Here is an 8,341-nt window from a genome sequence, read left to right as displayed (position 1 = left end):
CTGACCTCATTTTGTGCTTCACATTTTAACATTAATAAAACATTAATCTTTTCTTTCCATCATAATGAGTATGATGTATGCATAGGTGATTTTACCATGGTGTCCGAGGGGCTTCATCATTTTCTTCTAAAGTAAAAAAGTAACATTTTGTTTGTTAAACATTGCTTAGCTTTCTCCCAAACAAATTTAATGAATCAATAATTTATGATTTTAATGAAATTTCTATATTTTCTAACATTATTTTCATTCACATTTCACTTGTTTGCGCCACATCAGATCAAGAGCCAAGAAGAAGTATGGGGGTGGGGGAATATTTTACTAAACTTTGTGAATTTTCAAGAAAAGAAATTTAGGATTTTCACTCAAAATATTTTTATGGACATTTTAAATCAATATCTTTTTAACTCATCCATTTTTAAATAAAGGGTAAGAGCTAACTGCCCGTTACTGGGTTGACTGAAAATTAGTTGAGATGACATTTCCAGCATGGCAACTGCCATTGCTTCAAAACCAATGGGTGAAGTCACTGAGACTACATCCAAGTTTTATACAATCCATGCTTTGAAGATAAATGATATGGAGATGTGTTCAGGATGGGACTGGCATGAATCATATGAAACTTTGAGCACATTGGACGTTCTTCTGAAGTTAAAACAACTTTCTGTAACATGGCCAGACATCAAAGTTTTCCCTGCGCCATGACACGTCCTCGATATGGCATGGAAGTTTGTTGAATTGTGGATCCTGTAAACAGCTGCAACAGATATTATTTTTAAAAATCAAATCACAATGGCTGAGTTCCTTTTTGGTCATTGATAATGATGCAAGAGGACTTTTTTGGGTTATATCAAATATTGGGTCTCCTTTTTGAAAATTTCATGGTGCCCCTATGGGGTCATTTTACCAAGCGGCTTCTCACGGCTTGCGATGCTCAGGCCCTTAATAAACAAGTGCATTGGTGCTTCGGACCTAAATATCAATCAAAGTAATGTTTAAACACTAACTGTATGGTTCACAATGCTTTACTATGTATGATTATTGGTTCAGATGACACTTTTTTTCAGTTCGAGCTGTAAAAAATCTTAATCCGTCCCTTCTCTTAAATACATTTGTTATTTTTTGTGCCAGGTAATGGTACCAGTTTCATTCATCTCCATTAAAGTGGCTTGCAAAATTTTGAAACGAATGACAACAGTGTTCAGCTGACCAAACAGAGAGCCTCATCTCCCTGATTGAATTAATCTATTCCCAGCACCGCACAAAGCAGCAGCTGAACCAATGTGGAGCGTCGCCATGTAGTAATCAAACACACTCTCCCCAGGAGTCTCTTAACGCCTCGCTCATCCCTGGCAGCTGAACCACAATCCCCAACACAAACACACTCACATCACATATTAACCCTCTTCAGACATCCAGAATATGACAGCGTCTAAGGGGGACGAGTTATTTGGGTTTTGGAATGCAGCCAGTCGACGGATATAAAATTGGGATATTTGTAGATTACAATCAGAGTACGAGTGAACAAAAGGGGACAAGAGTTTTCATCTCCAGTAGATTGTTGATGCAAAGCATTCTTCATTCTCTTAGGCATTTGGCAATCTTTTTTTTAAGGTTTTTGGACCAAAACTATAACTTTTTTTCGATTTCAGAAAGACTCGAAACATTATTGAGAAATAAATACATGAAAAATATCATATTTTAACTTTTAACTTGTTTTATTTTTCTGTCTCTTGAAAAGCTTTTTGCAAATTTTTTTTGATTATTTTTTGATAAAAATTATACGATTGGAATAAACAAGTTTTTAAGTAACATTTTTTATCATGTCCTCAATTGAAATTGCTCCATGAATAAAACATTTGTTATATTTTAACATTTATTTTGGAGGTTCTTCTTAAAGGCACTGACATGTATTTACCATTAAACCATATCCTGAAAAGGAGCAACCACAGAAACTGCTTTGTGCATAAAGATACCAAAACCTATACAATAACTATAAGATCCCTCGGATGAGGTGACAGTTGATGTAATGAATATACATTTTGATTTAAAAATAACAGATTGATTACTATTTATCTCATCATTTTAGCCAAAGAAACACATTAAATGTAACAACCATATTAGATACACTAACAAACAATAATAATAATAGTTCTTCAAATAAAACACAGTTGGGCTTCAGCTAATATCGCAACATGAATTGATTAAAATAGTAGTTTTCTTTTCAGCCCAGGAACCTCGCCAACTTTGTTGTCTTCAACGCAGTCTTCCTCCCACTTGTCTCCAGCACAATGCTCCCCGGTTTCATGGTCCCACAGCAGACTTCCTCCTGGACATGAACTGGGCCTTGGGTAGCCTTTGACCCCATCAAAGCAGGGAGGTCAGATGTTGGCTGATGAGGTCGTCTAGTTGAGTACGTTTTGGGTTCTGTGTTATTCTTGCTGATGGCTCCGGAGAGAAATCGCTGGAGGAGCCTCCTGGCCTCCAAGTGTTTCTCTGAGTGATGTGCCTCCATCACTGTCAGCCTGTTAGAGGGTCAGGATTCACACAGATACACAAGCATACTTGTCTCTATCAATACCTTTAAACGCTATTCAGTCTCAGTATGGGAGTTTGATAATGTTGAGGACGTTGTTACTGACCTGTAATGCTCGGGGTTAACTCGGTCGAAGCTGTGCCAGTGAGCAACGTAGATCTGCCCAGTCTGCCAGTCCTCCTCCTGGACACTGCAGTCCAGCTTGGCTCTCCCTGCACCCCCCATGCTGCACATCACTGCTGCCTCACACCACCAACATTAAGCCTGTCACACAGCTATTCTATTTGCACTTGCACGCAGATTCAGGTTATTTAACAATACCTTCAAATATGGACTTTAGCTGGAAGGTGAAACATATATCATTTAAAATATATATATATATCTATAACCAAACATTAGTTTGAAACATCATGCTTGAGTTTTTTGTACTTTTTCGTCTACCTAACCTTTTTTGCTGTGAGCAAAAAATTCACATTATTCCCAAAACAGCTTATTCTCTGTTTTTTATTCTCCATATTCCGGATCCATTTTTATACATTTAAAATATTATTTTTCTTAGATAATAACAGGTTGTGTAACTTACCTTTTAACGTTGAGTCTTTCTTCTAAGTAATGTTCTTCCTTTTGATCTTGTTGTTATTAATTTCCCGTACACCTCAGGCGGTCTCCCCGTTTTAAGTTTGCCTTCGCTGGAACTTCTTAGGAACCTTACCACAGATACATTTTGGTCTTCATGAGTACAGTTCAGCCTCTTCGATCTTCTTTCCTCTCCTCCATTGGAGAACTGGTCAGCCCCCCTGAGTGGGTCTGGTATTATGGGGGGGTTACATTGCGTCCCAATTATGTAACCTCCTGGGACATGCTGTTATTAGAAACAATCCACATGCTGCCATTTTTAAAATGGAGATAATGAGTTGAGCCACAATAAATGAGGCACACAAAAATAAAAGTCAGAAAGCAGTTTATGAAGGAAAATCAAGAATATTTTTTAATATTTCAGCATTTGCAGTTTTGAAAAAGACAAAAAACGGTCAAAAGTTTCTTCTTAAAGTCTTGTGAAAAATTGCAGCCTTCAATTCTAATATTGTGGTTTGGTGTGTACTTCATCGCCTTTCGAACACCAAAAATGGCTTTAACCAGTAAAGAAGGAGCAGGTGAAGTTGGTGCTCAATGGGGAAAAGTACATCAGACTTTCTTGTTTGTGAAACTACACACCTTAAAGATCCTTAACTGTCCTCATTCAATTTCATTTCAAAACCACAACTCAACAGTGAAGAAGCATCTTTCTCAGCAAAGTAGCAAAGAAAAAGATTACCGTGCAGATGACAGACATTGGACAAAGGAGACGTTTGAACTGACAAATGTAAGTTGGAAGTGTTTCGATCACACACAAAAAACATTTATTAGAAGAACAAATAAAAAGTTGCTTGTGTGGTCTTTCACTTCTCGTCACCTGAGTATCCTATATCTCTCTGTGTGATCCTGTATTGCGTGCTCGTTCCTGTCTGCCTGCTCGCTAGCCTGCCTGCCTGCTGATTCACCGGTCTGCCGGTGCACTTACCGTCTCTCCGAGAGGATTTGGACACTCCTTCCCCTTGCCTCACTTGCACTATTAGTTTTGTTGCACTATTAAATAACTGTTTAATTGTGCTTCTGTGTTCGTAAGTCTTGCTTTTGGGTGCTTACTGTTGTGTCGAGTCGTAACATGACTTCAACACAGTCTTAGACCCATCAATAGACAGATCAAATATCTCAAGAAATAAACGCATCTGGCACTCCCCTGAAACAATAAACCAGTTCATAAACCAGTAATTTTGGTCTTGGTGATAGTTGGCATCTGCAGCACCCAACCACAAAATATTCATTTTTTTCACTTTTTTCATTCTCATATTCACGCATTGACTTCTTTATCACCAGCAAGTCAATCATTACAAACATTTTAGACAACAAGATCCACCCCATCATCATTAGTGTCCGTGCTCCAGTCTCATTCAAATGGCATTCACCCAGTTTACATCAGCCAATCACTATATGGCGCAGAAAAAGCTTTCGATGAAGTAAACTTATCATTTCTAAGAAACACACTACACAGATTTGGCTTTGGGGAAACATTTTCTGGGTCAGTACACTGTACACCTCACTGACATCTCGCGTGAGACGTCCCGAAGCACCCTGTCTCTCAACAGCTCCCTGAGACCAGGGGGGAGGGAGGACCTCTTTCTCTCTTTCCCTCATTCCCTTTTTCCCTCTTCTCTACAGTCAAAAGCCATAAAATGCAGAAAAGAAAGCATAAAAAACAACAAAAGCAAATATTTTATTGCAGATTTTGTGTGTACATTTTGGCCACGAAGTTGACAAAAAGACTAATGCAATCAAATCATTTTTGTTACTAGTCTTTCACATATCCAAGACTCTAATCACCATTCAACTAATAACCTAGCATTTAAAAGGTAACAATCCTGAAAATAATTGAATGTTTGGTAGTTTTGAGCAAGTTTGAACTTATTTAACTTCACAGCAGAAAAATATAAAGAAATTTGAGGAGGGCACGAGGGTTAATGTTCCAGCAGTGGTGTTGTTTTACTTTGAGATACTGATCATCACGAGGCAGGATACTGCTCTCCACTATGGCGGCGATCAGCTCTGGAGCCGACTCTTTGTCCAGCATGAAGAACTCCACACTTCCCCGTCAAAGTCAGTTCGATTACAATGTTTACCGCCAAAACCAGCTTAAAATGCAGTCGGAAAAACATCAGTGATAAACGTATAAATCGGAGGAGGCAGCAAAGATATTGTATATTCCAATACAGTTTAATGTTTAATTCATGGACATACCACCACAAAGCATTATTTCTTTGTCTTAAAATAAAACTTGTAAACTAAAAGTGGTACCAAATATGATTAGGGCCATGTTAAAAAAAAACAAAAAAACGTTTTCTACGACTTTAATCTTGTAAATTTACGACTTTAATCTCGTAATTTTAGATTTTTTGTTTTTAACATGTCCCTTATTCTCCGTCGTACACTTGTATATATCGTAGAAATGGATCATTCATAAAATACACACCTTCTCAAATCAAACAAACTTGTTTCATGTTTTTGTCTTGTTGTTTTTTGATAATTAATTTCAGACCAAGCACACCCTCTAGAGTGCCATAATGTTTCATCATTATCATACATCACACCAACTTGGCTCTGCCGGCTAAAAATGTTGTTTCTCAGAGTATTACAAACATTTCACAGCTATATCTATTTTTTCTGTATTTTTTAAATCTACAGACACTGAGGACAGCATAACAAAGGATAAAAACGTCGGCATCCTCCTGGTAATAGAAGATGAGGTCATCCTGGAGAATCAGATCATTCAGCATGGCATGAAGGACTATTTGCTTATGCTGGGTCTGCTGTATGCAATTACATTGACTACCACAAAGGAAGTGCAGTATACAATTAAAGTCATACAGAATAACCTAATGAATATCGGTGGTGACCTCTGCCCCCTGCAAGTGTCCATGGACTGAGAAAAAGACTTCTTCGTAAAGCTGTAGGCACTACACTGAGGTCGGGACTTTTCTGAAAGCTGCCAAGAAATATTTGGACGTTGTCTCAGATCTTTTCTGAAGTGTTTGTTTTACCATAATAAGGTCACCTCATTAAATGTGTAAATTATTGATTTTATAAGTTTATTACATCTGAAAATGCTGAGAAAAGTGACAGATGATTGATAAATGCAGCAAAAGAAAGACGACTGTTTTTTGCACATTCTTGGGTGGAAATGTTTTTATCAACTAGCCAGCACAGTACTTTAAGTAAAAAAAAATTGTAAACGTTTAGATGTGCTATTTGATCTGATCTGCTATTAAAGGTTGAAGAACTTAAGTTGGTTTGTTTCTATGATAAAACGAAAAACCTGTAGAGATGATACCTTTTAAAAATTTTTATTTGAATGGAAGTTGAAAGTTTCCACAAAAGCAAAGAGAATCACTAAAGATGTATAAACTAAACTGATTTTAGTGGACTAAAATATAAATATATATATTCAATTCAAATTGATGAATTCATTTAACTCAATATTTTTAGGTGGATTCAACTTTTGATAAAGTTTTTTTTAAATTTTTGATTTCAAGTCAAAAGAAATAGAAAGACCATTTTGCCTTTAACTAGATAATTTCACAGGAACTGAATTGTGATTTAAAGTTTTATTAACTTAAAGATTTAAGTTCAACTGACTTGATGTCAAGCTTATTTGACTAGAAAATTGTATTTCTTTGGAATAATCTCAAATTTATCGCAACTTATCTTTTTAAGTTCAGTTAACTTAAAATTTTAAGGCAGCCCTGACCTGCTGTGTGATCATCAGCAATGTATTTCCTTTGTGATAATATGCTGAGTTCAAATCTGTTACATTTTTTTGTTACATTTTGTATGCTTTAATATGAATATAAGGTTCAGTTTTAACTATTACACTGTTTGTTTCAGTGTGAAAAATCGATACTTTGACGGACTGAAATGAACAGACCAGTAGGTTAAAACATAGTGCAGATACACCTGAACTCACACACACACACACACACACACACACCCACCCACCCACCCACACACACACACACACACACACACACACACACACACACACACACACACACACACACACACACACACAAACAAATATTGTTAGTGGATTAGTTGAGCCAGGAGAAAGGTAAAGGTCAGTTCCTTCCCCTGAGTCCGATGAACAGATAAAAGAGCAAAGAGGAGGAGAAACACAGGAGAACAGATAAATCGCCAAAGCGGACAACAGAAGAAACAACAGGACAGATATAATGGAATAATACACATTTAGCCAGAGCTACAGGAGCCAATTTTGTTATCTATGGTCCTAGGGGCAGTGGGGGTCCAACAGTGTCAGTCAACTTTGCCATGGGTTACTTTTTATTTATTCACAGCATGATAGTGCAGGTACAGACGGCTTTCATCGTTACTGCAGTACTTTGATTTTTTTTTCACCACATGGTTCACATCAAAGATGAACAGGTAAATGGAAGATACGATCAGTGCAGAGGGGTACTAAACACTATTTCAATTCCTATTAGTTTCATATTGATTGACAGAGGATAATTTTGAAACACATTTTATTTATCATAGCCATATGTACTTTTACATGTAGAGAATAGTTAATTGTGTTCCAAGCAATTCAGGAATATGTTGTTTTATCAGTTATTATTGAAGTTGGGTTATTGAAATTCTTCATACACTCTTAAGATAAGATAAGAAGACAGCATACATAAATAAGATAATATAAGATAAGAAGTTTTAACAACAAATAACAAACAACATTCTTGTGCCAGGTTGCTCCAACATTACAGTAGCCTACAAACATAAATGATCACAAAAAAGTAGGCTATTAAATTTAGCAGAGATAAATATAAAACAATAAATGTGTCTTACAAAGACATAAGTGGATAAGCAATACATTCAAAGAAGCTATGTCTAAAATAGGATGAATAGAGGGATTATAGCCTACATTAAGAAACAGAGTAAAATAAGAATGACACAAAAAGCTTATTGGCAGATCAGAAAGAGACCTAGGGATTTCTCTCAGAAAAAAAAAAATGTAAAATATGTTTTCAATATATTGTGTTCCACTTTAATGCCAAGTTTTATTTTTTTAATTGAATGTCAACTATCTATCTATCTATTTTATTTTATTTTTTAAATGATACAGCAAACAAGCAAGGCTTTTAAACAGGCCTACATATATTTTTAGGGGCAGAATTGTATAATGACATGTGTTAAATATTGGACGAC

The sequence above is a fragment of the Labrus bergylta genome, chromosome 21 (assembly GCF_963930695.1).
Source record: "Labrus bergylta chromosome 21, fLabBer1.1, whole genome shotgun sequence".
Lineage (NCBI taxonomy): Eukaryota > Metazoa > Chordata > Actinopteri > Labriformes > Labridae > Labrus > Labrus bergylta.
This window is presented reverse-complemented; position numbering follows the sequence as displayed.